The following is a 14,639-nucleotide window of genomic DNA, read 5'->3' as shown; positions in this document are numbered from 1 at the left end:
AGATGTCATCTATTGCCTTTGTATGTATTGGTTATGATTGATGGGTGATGCAGTCCATCCAACATCATCAATGGGCCATGCATTCTGCAGCCTTGCTGCAATCCAAACCTCCTTTCCATGTTTCACAATATATAGGCAATTCATTTTAAGGGTGATGGGTGTTCCCTTCCAACAACATCATAGATTTCTGCACCTCAGCCTACTTAAAGTTACCCATATGGAATGCTTTTAAAGCCATTACAACAGCCATGTTTTTCCCACAAATTCTCAGGATGGATCTAATTTGTAGCCAGACCTATACGTTCACTCAAGGTGCATCTACACTGTAGAATGACTGCAGTTCCACATCACTTTAACTACCATGGCTATGGAATCCTGGGAACTGTGGTTTGGTGAGGCATCAGCACTATTTGGTAGGGAAGACCTTTTATAACTATAATTCCCACAATTCCATAGCATTGAGCCATGACAGTTAAGGTGTTAACCTGCATTAATTTTACAGTATAGATGCATCCTCAAACTGCCTGCCTCTCAGTCCTGGGGAAAACATGGGGCACGAATGAAGTTAATCACTGCCATCATCACCTTAAACATATTTCCTGATTGTTCATAGGGAAATCATGTCACAGTCATGGCTTGTGGCCTAGCAGCTTTGCCTCTTTAACAGCCCAAGGCATTTCCTGACCCAGGAAGAGGCTAGTTGCATTTTTCCACGTTACTTCCCATCTCTGATCTGGTCACTTGCCTTCAGCCTGTTTCTTTGATGCACACCTGGGGCAAGGGAAGTGGTTGCTAAAGAAAGAGTGCTGGACTTGGTTATGTATCTGTATTATCCTCTGGTTTAGCGCACAGGAAGCAACTTCACATGAGTAGTTAATTAAAGCCAAATGTATTGATCTGGGATAGAAGAAAGCATACTCTATGTCTACCATATTCACTCTAACACTCAAGTCTGAATGCCGTTTAGGAGCTAATGAAAGAGAGAATTTAGAATAAATAATGGTAATGTTAAAGTCCCATCAAATGCATAATGCCACTCTTTCCTTCTAAAGTATGGTTAAAAGTGCTTTGAAAAACTATAGCAAGTGACATTGCTTTTGAACGGCAGGTTACAAGTATGTCTATTTCGCCTCTTCAAGAAAGGATATAAAATTTAAAAAACTTGCAAGAAAAACAAAAGGGAAGGTTCTCAACCAAAGATGCATAAATCAAAACTCATACCACATTCATGACAATCTGGAAACATGAATACAATCAGCTCAGCTCTCCACATGTTCTGGGATCACAAGACCCTTGTGAAACTGGATAAACCATTTTTTAAAAAAATCAGAGAGCATATCTCTTTTCAAGGAATCTCTAGGTGGTTTGATGTTGGCCATCATCAGTCACACTGAAGGACCTAGAGATTCCCTAAAAGGACTAGATTAATAAGATATCTGCAACAACAACAACAAAATTGCACAAATATGGAGAGCCATCTGTATTATAATTTAATAGAACATAGAGGTAGAATAAAATGAAAAATATCTGCAGCTGATACAAAGCTTAAAGAAACCAACATATCTATGTGGAATAATCTCCAAATTTGGGGGGGGGGGGGGACGACTCTGACTTAACAGTTGAAATAAATGTCATTTGGGAAATCAGTGATATGACTTGTACTGACATCATTTCTTTTTTGGAAACTAAGCTCAGAGTTGGGGATGATTAGGATCATGGCCATGACTGTTCAGGACAGTTTCATGCTTTCTCTCTGTAGAGGTAAATGGCTATATCAAAAACGGCTATTAACTGTGGAAGCAAAAATATAAAGTCATAATACGAGTTAGGGTGCTGGTTTTTGCATTTGGTTTTAAATTATAACATCATTGGAAATTTTAAAGGCACTTGCTATGTATGTGGGAGGACCACAAAATAAGCAAGCCAGTTTTACGAATGTCAACATTTAAAATGTTAAAACTAAAGATACATATTTCCTCATGCCAAAAGGTACATGTTAATGTTCCATTGTCCTGAATTTGTGCATTTTGTTTCTCATTGTGTTTCCAATGTTGACCAATATAGAAGATTACAAAAGTCAGCACTAATTCCATTCCTAAATTGGACCTTGTATAAAAAAAAGTAAAGGTTTCTCCTTGACATTAAGTCCAGTCATGTCCAACTCTGGACGGTGGTGCTCATCTCAATTTCTAAGCTGAAGAGCCAGTGTTGTCCATATATGCCTCCAAGGTCATGTGGCCGGCATGACTACATGGAGCACCGTTTCGAAAATAACGAGTCTTGAATTGTGGTGTCCAATTCTGGGCACCACAATTCAAGAGAGATATTGACAAGCTGGAATGTGTCCAGAGGAGGGCGACTAAAATGATCAAGGGTCTGGAGAACAAGCCCTATGAGGAGCGGCTTAGGGAACTGGGCATGTTTAGCCTGAAGAAGAGAAGGCTGAGAGGAGATATGATAGCCATGTATAAATATGTGAGAGGGAGGAGGGAGCAAGCTTGTTTTCTGCTTCCTTGGAGACTAGGACGCGGAACAATGGCTTCGAACTACAAGAGAGGAGATTCCAGCTGAACATTAGGAAGAACTTCCTGACTGTGAGAGCCGTTCAGCAGTGGAACTCTCTGCCCCGGAGTGTGGTGGAGGCTCCTTCTTTGGAAGCTTTTAAGCAGAGGCTGGATGGCCATCTGTCAGGGATGATTTGAATGCAATATTCCTGCTTCTTGGCAGGGGGTTGGACTGGATGGCCCATGAGGTCTCTTCCAACTCTTTGATTCTATGATTCCCCCACATTCTGTAATGCTCACCATACTTCATTCACTTACTTTTTCAGAAGCATTTTATTATTTTATTATATATATCCTTGCTTATAAAAACTCAACCAGATAGAACTTTCCAAATTGGCTCCTGTCGAACAAGACCATTCCTTACTGTAAAAGTGTAACCGGGGAAAGGTAAATGTACCAGAATATAGCACTGCTGTGGGGGAAGTTTCAAATCATTTCCTCTAGCTATAGTCCACACACACATGAGCTTATTTGAGAGGCTAGGAGAATTGCATGACTTTCATTTGGATTTTGAACAATTTGGAAATAGCAATATTTTCCCCTTTAAACAGCGGAGTGCTGCTACATTCAACAATTGGAGCATTCAAGGTGGCTCCCACATATTCTTCCAAATTCTAGAATGTAAAGTAGCAGCCAAGAGTTTTCTAAGACTTTCTGTTTTAGTTCTGAGCTACAGATGTCAAAAATAATATAGTTGCTTAGGCTTCCTCTACAGACAAAGTTATAAGCAGAAACCAGGAATGGGCAACTTGTGGCTGCTTAGACAATCTAGATTGCTAAACTGTGTTTAGTCCTAGCCGGCAAGGCCTTTAGTCAGGAATGATGGATGTTACAGTCCACCATTTGGGAGGGACACAGGTTGCCTATGCTTAATGTAACCAGTTGTAACTGGATCTTTGACAAAACAGGCCTACATAAAGGAAGAAGGGGACCTTCCGTTATGACAGACATGCCTGGGGCCTAATGAATGAATTTTATTATATGGTCACTGATCAGGAGTTTAAAAAACAACAACATTAAAATCAGAAGTTGAAAACATTAAAAAGCAAAAAGCCCAGGATATGCAACCATCCCAATTGGTTCATACAGGACACTTAATTAAAATGGACTACTGTGAAAGTGGTCCATGATTCGCTATCCTTTATTCGATGTTTTAAATAATATTCCTCATTTTTGCCAGGAATCTTCTGTACAACAGGAGTAATAAAAACAGGTTGAATATCCCTTTTGGAAGTGACAGTGTATCAGGACATGCCTGGCAGTTTCCACTTCCTCCAAACTGCTCCCGGTAGGGGATACCTATAAACCTACCCTGCCATAGTGCTGATGGCATAACATTAAATCTGGCCAGGATGAAGGATTTCCTGAATTTGGAAATGTCTAGCTTGGATAAGTAACTCACTGGAATAGACAACATCATGCTATTTTTAATTTCTGGGTACCTGCCCATTTCTCCCAAAGAGACATGCCTGGAAATTATCAGGTATGAATGAGCTGGCACCACTGTTAATGAGTTGAAGGCACACATCAATAAATATGGGGAGACAAAAGGTGGAGATACACAATTAAGGAGATAAATGTATGAAAATGATCCAGTTTTTGAAAAATGACATCCATCACCATGGCCACTTATGTGTGTACAGGAAAAAAGTGACAATTCAGTTATGAGAAATACATAACTTTATTTTGCCTTTATACTACTTTTCAGGTTTTAGTATTAGAAGTGATCAAACACAAGCATATTCTGTTACTCTTAAAGAAACATCCCTTTTCTCCATTTAATCCAAGTATTTATTGCCCATTTTAAATTTTCATTGTTTAAACAAGGTATTGAAGGAGGTGAAGCAATTTCTAAATACTGCATGTTGATGCTAACAGGTTCATGTAATATCTAAAATAGCCAATAGGTGGCATTCAGAAACCTTTTATTGTTGCCAATATATTTGTGACCTTACCATTGAGTTAAGTGGACCCCATTTGGGGTCAGGACCCACAGTTTATGAAGCAGTGAGCTATCGGAACACATTCTTCCCCATGTCCTTGTGACTTTACATCTACTGAAAGTGATGGCAGTGTTGTCACCAGACCCAAAAGTCAGCGTCCTCCAAAACTGGACTTGAATGCATGATCTCCTGGTGCCCCTGCTTGACATCAGAAGCAGCACACACACATATATACTGCTGGGAAGCCTCATCTGCCTTTTCTCCTTTTCAATGGGCACAGATTACCATTAAAGCACAGGAACGTCCTCATCAGTCAAGGTGCTGGGCTAAGTGTAATAAATCAGAATGTCAGCCAGTAGCTGATAATAAACCAACCTTCAGATGATCATTCAAGGGCATAATATGGTAAGTCTCATCTGAGCTGTTCTGAAAGTTCATCACCACAGCCAGCTCCCTATTGTCCCATTCAGAATGACCAAGAATTCCATAGAATAAGGACCATTCCACCCAGAAAACCCAACAGAGATTATAATCACCATTCTCACAGACCAACACCCATTTCCATCCCTTGGAAAGCACCCACCGACAGAAGGCGGATGGCCACCAGCAAAGCAACATCTTCAGGGTTTCTCCAATAAAGCTTTATTAAAGTTCTCACCATAGATAACCTGTAAACATGACAACATTGAATGTATGCCAAACCAATGAGAAACTGGGTTGTAATTTTGCACTAATTTGAACAAAGTCTATTATTTTGAAAGTTCATAAAATACTGATGCCTGTGACTGGAAGGCATGTCAGATTTGGGGCTCTCTCTTTCATCAACAAAGTAATAAAGGCATCCTCTGATTCTTCCCTCATTTCTGCATGTCTTGATTGACAGCCATTGGAGCTGGCATACCAGGAATGAACCCCAGGATTTGGGACAATGGTGTCAGAAGTAAGGCAGAGAATAACAGCATAGTATCATTGGAATTCCCTTCCCAGAATGACTGTTCTTATTTACCAGATTAGTTCTGGGTTTAAGTATGACTACAACTGCATTTACACTGTCAAATTAATGCAGTTTGACACTACTTGGTCCAGTGCCATGGAATCTTTGAGATGGTGATGATGATATTCATTAATATCCTACTTTGCCCTCTTAAAAGTAGCTTGGTGAGGCATGGGACACTTTGGTAGAAAAAGCTAAAGCCCTCATAAAACTGCAGCTTCCAGGATTGCATAGCATTGAGTCAAAACAATTAAAATGGTGCCAAACTGGATTGTTTCTAGAATCTAGATGTACCCTAAGGCACCTTCCACATTGCCCTATATCCCAGAATCTGATCCCAGATTATTTGCTTGCCCCAGATTATCTGGTGGTAGAGATTCAAGAATCACTTCTATACAGGACGCGCTCTAAGACATCAAGAATATGTTGCTTGTGCCTTAAGGATGACACACAAAAAGACATGTTCAGGCTTATACTTTTCTTTGAACCATCTTCACTCATGTGCAATACGATGAGAAGTTGTAACATATGCAGCTCATACTGTTTGAAAGGCTGCATCAATCAATCAAACATCTGGTTTCTTTTAGAGCATTCAGAAATTCTTTTTGATTTACGATATGGTTAGTTAAGGAAAGTTTTAAATTAAAGAAAGAGAAAGGTTCTTTCTTGGATGCAGAGAACCTCTATGAAGATCTTGTATCCTCTCTCTTTTTCTTCTTTTTTTTATTTTGGATTCTGGATTAGAGAACAAGGAGCTGTTTTGAATTAGTCCAAGAAGAAAATGATGTCAGAGGACCCATAAAGGGGTTCTTGCATTGTGAAAAGAAGTTAAGAAATGCCACATCCTAAAATTACTGCACCAGTTTCCTTTGACTATAATCTTGTATGGAAAACCTTCTTTTGAAAAAAAAAAACATTAAAAGTATGGCAATAATGTGACGGAGTAAAATTCTCTAGATGAAAGCTTCCTGGATGTTGCTGAACTGCAGTTCCCATCACTCCCAACCAGCCTGGCTCCTGGTGAAAACCCATGGAAGCTGTAGTTCATTAACTTCAGCTAAGTGACATGTTTCCTGATTCTGCCATAGATGGCTGCTGAAAGCATTCCTGGGCATTTAGCACACTTCTTCTACCCATTTCTCTGAGGTAAGTCTTTATATCTGCAGTACTATCATTATCACTAATGTGTTTTATTATATGATGCTATGTCATAAGAGATAATTAGATGCTTCTCTTGTATTTCTGAACAAGCTGTTCATCATAGAGAGCCAGCATGGTGTAATAGTTTGAGTGTTGGACTATGACCCTACAGGTCAGGGGTCAAATCCCCATTTGGCCATGAAAACCTGTTGCATGGCTTTGGGCAAGTCACATATTCTCAGTCCCAGAGAATCCTGTGCTAGTGTCACCTTAGGGTTTCCATTAGATAGAAATGACATGAAGGTGCACAACAATCACGACCGTTCATCATGACCTGAATGTCAAAAAGGCACGATCCACAAACATTCCAAATCCAAACCACAAATTTTTTCCAAAGAGACACAAACTGTAAGCAATGACATCAGAGAAGCCGATAGTCCATTCCAAGTTCCAGAGCTGATTCCAACAGAGTCTAGAGACAATCCACTTTCCATAGATCACAACAACCTCGGGTCACAACTCCAACCACTGAAGTTGCTGCCAGCAACAATGTGCCACTCTGTAGCCCCTTTTATGCTAGCTTTTCGGGTGTTGCCTATTGATAGCTAATTTCTCTGCTAACCTGGAGGACCTGCAAAGTTGAGCCTTCTCTCTTCGCAAGTCTAAAAGAGTTGGAACACTTAACCCTTCCTCTGCTGATCATATGAACTTGCTTGTACTCACTCTGCAGGCTGAGAAGTGGTAGCTTCCTCCACAGGCTTTTCTTCCAAGCTCAGCTGAGGAAGCTGCTGGGCACAGCTGGGCTCCAGCTCAAATGCTGGCCTTTCAAACAACACCTTCTCACCCTTGCTATCAAAGCTATCCATGACTCTGAGGAAGATGGCATTTCTCCAGCTGCAAGGACTTTATGTGTGTGTGAGTGTGTACATAGGTATGTGTGCAATTGTAGTAATGTATGTGGGGAAAATAGCTTTTTCATTTAGAGGAGAAAAACCAGACCCACTAGGAGAGTAATGTGTCATCTGAAAGCGCTTTCTCAAAGAGACACTAGTAGCTGGGGGGGGGGGGGGGGGTGGTGGTGGTGGTGGTGGTGTTTAATCCATTCTGGAGTCTGATCTTTTAAGGAGCTATCCAGGGCGCTGAAATTAGCATAGTTAGGATATAGCACTTTGGATATCTCTAATGGCATTGTGATGAAAACCTGTAGCGGATCCTCCAGGACAGACGTAAGCGCTACCAATGTCACAAGATATGTATACCTGAGGAATTTTACAATTGTGAATTCTGTACACATTGGTTCTATAGAACTATAATGTTTGTGGCAGGTCCATTCCAGGTCATGTTTGTTGTAATGTTCTTGTCAAGAGTAGATGGCCTACTATAGGTTTTCCGGGAAAGTTAGAATAGTTAGCCCAGGCATGGGCAAATTTCAGCCCTTCAGGTGTTTGAGACTTCAATTCCCACAATTCCCAACAGCTGGTAAGCTGGCTGGGATTTCTGGACGTTGAAGTCGAAAACACCTGGAAGGCTGAAGTTTGCCCATACTTGAGTTAATCTGTGGTTCTGGACAGGGCAGATATGGCTGGACAATAAAGTCTGTATTGTTGCTTCAGAGCTCTCCAGTCTTCTAAACAACAACAATAACAGATAATACACATGCTGGACACTCGTGTGGTCTGAAACATAAAAGTGAGATACTGAAGGCACAACTAAAAAAAATTCCCAAGAGGAAAAAAAGTGGAAAATCAGGGTGGCTATACAAATAAGTAGCAGGTGAGTTCCAATTTAAAGGAGTAAATTATAAGAAAGAAAAGAAGGGCGAAGCCACCAAACAAGAATACAAATAAATAGCCAATATTATAGGAGGAAATTCAGAAAATGAAAGAATGCACCCAGGCTTGCTAAAGAGGTTCAAAAGGATGGTTTTTGTTATGTTTGGAATGAGATGATGAATAAGGAAATGATATGGCCACTGAGTAGGCAAGATGAGAAATGATAATGGAACAGAGAGAAGGATGAAATGTTTCAAACCTTCTTTCCTTCAGTTTTCTCTGAAAATTAAAATAGTGCTCTAACTGGTAAAAGAAATAAATCATGCAATAAGGTGTCTACAGTTTAGGATACATAAAGAGACTTAAAAGAATACCTACCTATTCTAAATGAATTCTCAGGTTTCTAGGGCTTGATGAACGGCATCCAAGACTACTAAAGCAGTGGTTCTCAACCTGGGGTCCCCAGATGTTTTTGGCCTTCAACTCCCAGAAATCCTAACGTCTGGTAAACTGGCTGGGATTTCTGGGAATTGTAGGCCAAAAACATCTGGGGACCCCAGGTTGAGAACCACTGTACTAAAGGAACTTACAGATATGACTTCAGAATCACTGCCAATGATCTTTGAGAATCTTTAGATGGCAAAAAAAGAGGCTCTGAGCACCTATCAACCAGTGAATTTGATGCTGTTATAACTGGAAAGATTCTAGAACAGATTATTGAACAGTCAGTCTGTGTGTAATTAAAAAGAAATACCACAGAAACCCTCCTCCTTTTGTGGGGATTAAGGGTACAGGACCCTTACCAAAAACCATGTCTAAAAACCACTTGTTTTAACTTGAGAGATCCCCTCTCTAGGAATCTCTAGATCTTCCAGTGTCATTCTATGGTCAATTCTTGGTGAAAGATGACCATAGTGTTGCACTAGAAGATCTAGTTTCCAAGAGAGGCCATATTAATCAAATCCTCCAGCACAGCCAGGGAAGAATATAGTTAGTTTCCAAAAACAAATTACTGTCTGTTTCAATATTTGTAATTAAAGTAGGTGATAAGTAATTGGGAGTTCTTCAGTGTGATTTGATTTCAACTGAGCTTTCCCTGAAGCTGTGGGTATGGAAATTCAGAGGAGCTGATCAATTTCATGGCACTAAAACATGTATGTGTGTCTTCTTAATTAGCCTTGAAAGCAAAATGAAAGGAGGATAGGAGGTAAAGCAAGAGTATGATTTTGTGACATATATCTCTAGTTTCCATTCAGGGAACATGCTCACCTGAGCTTCTGTGTTACTTTTTTGCATTGCTTTCTTGGTTTGTTATCCTTTCACACTACAGAACTAGGTGCTATAGTTCCACTTACAACTGTGATTGCTCTGCTTTATGGCATCCTGGGATTTGCAGTTTAATGGGGATTTTCCACACCCCCATCATACTATAAATTCCAGGATTGTGTAGGATAGAACCACATCAGTTAAGGCAGAATCACAATGTTATAATTCTCTAGTGTGAAAAGGCCCCATGTCTTTAGTTCATGACCATGTATGGTCAGAGGGCAGATATTTTGTTCTTCCTACAATATATAAATTATTCATAAGTGTAGCATTTTAATTTTTACACAAGAGGACTCCAAATGGAGGTCTAGTTTGTGCTTATATGAGCTTCATCTATGATTCTCATATTCATGTACATAGAGATAAATCTTTTGTTTCAAAACATGTTTTCTAATAAATTTTCTGAGATTTTCCTTCTTCTTACTGTCCTACATAAAAGGGCCATTTTTGCAGAATTCTTTCTCCCAATTCTTCTCCATAATTTTGAGTGCCATTCCTCTCCTATGATCTAGAAGGACATGAAGTCTGCAGCATTATGGAAGATGCAAAATGATGCCCAAGTTAACAAGATAATTGCTGTAGCTTTTACTTGCAACAGTGAAAGGAAGGGAAGAAAAAGGATGGAAGGGAGAATATAGGACTCCTGAAATTGAAAATGCACCTGGAAACTGTTGGAGACTGTTTTTGTCCCATTAAAAAGTAGATAAATGTTCAATGTATTGTTGAAGGCTTTCATGGCCAGAATCACTGGGTTGCTGTAAGTTTTTCAGGCTGTACGGCCATGTTCCAGAAGCCTTCTCTCCTGGCATTTCAACTGCATCTATAGCAGGCATCCTCAGAGGCTATGAGGTCTGTTGTAAACTAGGAAAATGGGGTTTATATGTCTGTGGAACATCCAGGGTGGGAGAAGTCTTGTCTCTTGGAGGTAGGTGTGAAACGCCAGGAGATAATGCTTCTGGAACATGGCCACACAGCCCAGAAAACTCACAGCAACCTAGGTAAATGTTTCCTCCATTTTTTCTGCCCAGGAATGGAATGGAGAATAGTAAGAGCTCATTCGTACAAAACTCCCATGAGAACTCATTGAAGCTTGGTGGCCATCTGAGCAAATGCATTGGGTTTCCTTTGTTTTCTCTCATTCATGAGATTGCACAGATTCTGCTAATGCTGTTTCAGTCATTTTTGCTACTTTTTCAGACAGTACAGACAACAAAAGAAGTATAGAATTCCTGTGGATTCTGCCACCTACTGGTAACCAGGGAGAAGAGAGTCTCCTTTCTGATGGCAAAAATTCCTTTAAGAATACATCCTCTTATAATGTTGTAGGCTAACTTGCAGAAGGAAAAAATGGCAAACTATCTCTGAGTATGTATCACCTAAGAAAACCCTCCCACCAATGGCATAACCTTTCTGTGATGCTAGGATTGCATGCCTTTGTGAAGCAAGTGGCTATGCTGATGGCAGCAATGCTGTTGGGAAAGTCTCCCATCTTTGGTGGGCTATTGCAGAGGACTGCATGTGCCAAACAGCTATTGGGTGACAATAGTAGTAGTGGAAAGTCACACTGACAGAGGATCTCTCAAAAACCATAACAGTGGTCCCATATCTAACACCACGCTACACCTCCTTTTGAATGTCTTTTACCATGAAAACCCTATGAAGAGATAATGCAACATGGAATAACAAATAGTGCCAGAAGACAACACTCCTAGGTCAGAGGATACTCAACTATCTGTTTGTCTGTCTATCTATTTATCTATCGACTTATTTATACCCACGTTGTCTCTCTTGCAAGTGAGGTATAAAAAAGCTACTGGAAACACTCAAAATACATTCTAATCACTAGAGATTTCATTAATTCCAGAACCATTACATAAATATCCCATGCAAGCAAAGGAATGCTCAAAATTCTATAACAAAGACAACTACTATATGTGGAGTGATAACTATGTTGTGTCCCACCTCGAGCATCTACATTGGATGCTGGAACACACCAAAAACTGCATTATAGATTACTGCAAAATGTTTTGGCTAACTCTACCATTAGGCAAAGTGAGGCAATTGGCTCATGCAACAGATGCTGTGGTCTTTCTCACTTCCTCTGCCTGGTGTCTGTCCCCTCAGGATGGCATGAGTTTCCTTGACAGAACTTGAGAAACTCCTTCCTTCCTTCCTTCCTTCCTTCCTTCCTTCCTTCCTTCCTTCCTTCCTTCCTTCCTTCCTTCCTTCCTTCCTTCTGATCTCCACTGTGGACCATACTAGCCATATTTTTTCCCCTGTGCGAGCTATGGTTCTTTTCCAGTATCAGTGTAAAAAATTACATGTACTTAACATGTATTTAATACACTGAAAGTACTTGGCATCTAGTGGGATTTGATTCCAGACTAGTGGATACCAAAATCCACCAATGCACAAGTCCTATTATATATAATGGCACAGTACCCTTTATATAAAAATGGTAAAATCAAAGTTTGCCTTATATATTTTTAAAATATGTTCAAGCTGTGGATGGTTGAATCTATGATAATGAAGAGACAGTTCTGCTGACATTAAACCATTGTGTTGCCATTCACATAGTCATCTAAAAATGAATAAGTTCATCTGATAAGTCTCAGTTACAAGGTGCTTTGTCAATTAAGAACTGGGCAATATAATTTATTTCATTAAGTTAATCTAATAAAGTTTTAGTTAATTGTGTGATCTTCTTTCCTTTTTAAAATTGTGTGTATGTGTGAGAAATGGCAACCCTTTTCACACTTGTGCATAACAATATCAAGCCAGTTTTCCTCAAACTGGCACCCCAAGAGATTTTGGAGCACAAACCTATCAACCTCAACGAGTATGGTGAATGTGGTGATGGGAATTAAAACCCAACACACCTGAAAGCTACAGTGTTAGGGCAGTCTCTGCCAAACTTTTCATCTAATTGAAACAAACAGCCAACTTCACCATATTGCACACTACTAGAGTGACCTCCTTTGGGTATTTTATTGTATTTGTCTTAACATTTTATAGTCATTTTAGTAGTTACTGCTCTATAGTACAATTGTGAAATTCAATTGTCTGTTCAATGGGAGCTGGGAAAATATTAACGTCAGGTTCAGGAATGTACAGCAAGGATGCTAAGCAAAGATGCTTTTATGTCTGAGATAAGATCTTACCTAGCAAAATACCCATGTTTAACAAGCAGTTCTTCTCTATAGTGAGTGGAATCTGAAAAGAAATGACTGTACAGCAAGGGGATTCTTGCATGACCTCATAGTGAACAGAGGTGAGAGCGAGTGACATACATTTGGAATTACTAATTTATCTCACTGCATTAAGAATAGATTTTAATTTGCAGTTATCTGATGTTCAATGTTCATATCATAGGGAGACTCACATGGGACCCATAATAAAACACACACACACATCCTTCAATTGTCCCAGTCTAGCAGACTTCATTCTCTGCTAATGTACAGCGGCATTAAAATGTCCCAATTTTTCTCTCTTCCTACCACTGCCCTCCTTCATCTTCAGCTTATTTCAGTTGGTGCAAAATGAGTTCAAGGAACAAAAGTAGTTTTTACTTAGTTAACTTATCAGGAGAGAGAGGAGAGGCTGGAATATTCTTCCCAGATGACTCAGGCAAAAACAAACTGCTGCAACATCTCCTGACATGTGTGTTCTTCTGTATTAATACCTTTTACTATCTTGACCAACCTCTTGATGTGATTTGGTCCCCTCCCAGGGCGCTTGTATCCCGCTTTGTGCTGGTCAGTAACTGTAATAAAGTTTTTGTATTGTATTTTGATTTGGTCACACATACCCTAGCTTATTTCCCCCCTGAGAAATACTGGAGGGCATGTACTTGATTCCTGGTTCTCCTTAATTTTAGAAAAGCATTTTCCTATACACCCTTTAATAAACATAAGCTAAGGGTTATAATAAAAGAAAAATGGCATAGCCTCTCAGTTAAATAAAGCATGGGTCCATTTGGTGATTAGTTGGAATGCAGTTACCAACTCTTTCATGTTTTTTTCCTTCTCCTAGGCATCTGGTGTCTCTAAAATGTTTACTTGCATTGTTGTTTAATAGCTCACTACATTAAAATTTAAAGATCCAAAACTGAAAATATTACACTTTAGGGTGGGTGTGGGGTGGCAAAATAGGAGAAGAAGAATTGCAGAACTTGTCAGAACCTTAAAAACAGATAGTGCCTAAATGTACCTAAAATAAATTATTTGCACTAGGCAAAAGCCTAAATATCCTGATGGCCCCAAACCCTTTCTAATCTTGGAAGCAAAACAGTCAGACCTGATTAGTATATGGAGAGGAGGCTGCCACGGAATACCAGGCACTGGAGTCTACATTCAGGGAAAGGCAGTAACAACCCTCCTCTGAGTAAATCATGCCAAGAAAATGCTACCAGGGGGTGTTGTATGCCAGCCACAGATGCAGGCAAAACATCAGGAGAAAATGCTGCTAGTACATGGCCATACAACTCAGAAACCACACAATACTCCAGTGATTCCAGCTGTGAAAGCCTTTGATAATACAAATCCCACAAAGCTCTGTTTAGTACTTGGATGGATGATTGCCAACAAATACAAAGTTCTGAATGTTATATTTCAGAGGACAGAATGAGCAAAAACACCTTGGTAAGTATTTCTCGTCTAAGAAAACCCTATGAAATTCATGGGTCATCATAAATCAATATGTGACTTGAAGGCAAGAAGAAACAGAGCTATCATAATTTTGCATGTATACAATAACGAAGAAGTTGGGAAATAAAACTGCTTACATAATCCACTGACGTTTCAAAACATTTAAGTGTAACTGATTTACTTCTAAGTACTGTACCTTTAAGTGGTATTTGGCTATAGCTGTGCTCTTGCAGCGCAGAAAATTTGTTTATCTA

This window comes from Anolis sagrei, chromosome 2 (assembly GCF_037176765.1).
Source record: "Anolis sagrei isolate rAnoSag1 chromosome 2, rAnoSag1.mat, whole genome shotgun sequence".
Classification (NCBI taxonomy): domain Eukaryota; kingdom Metazoa; phylum Chordata; class Lepidosauria; order Squamata; family Dactyloidae; genus Anolis; species Anolis sagrei.
Note: the sequence above shows the minus strand (reverse complement) of the source record.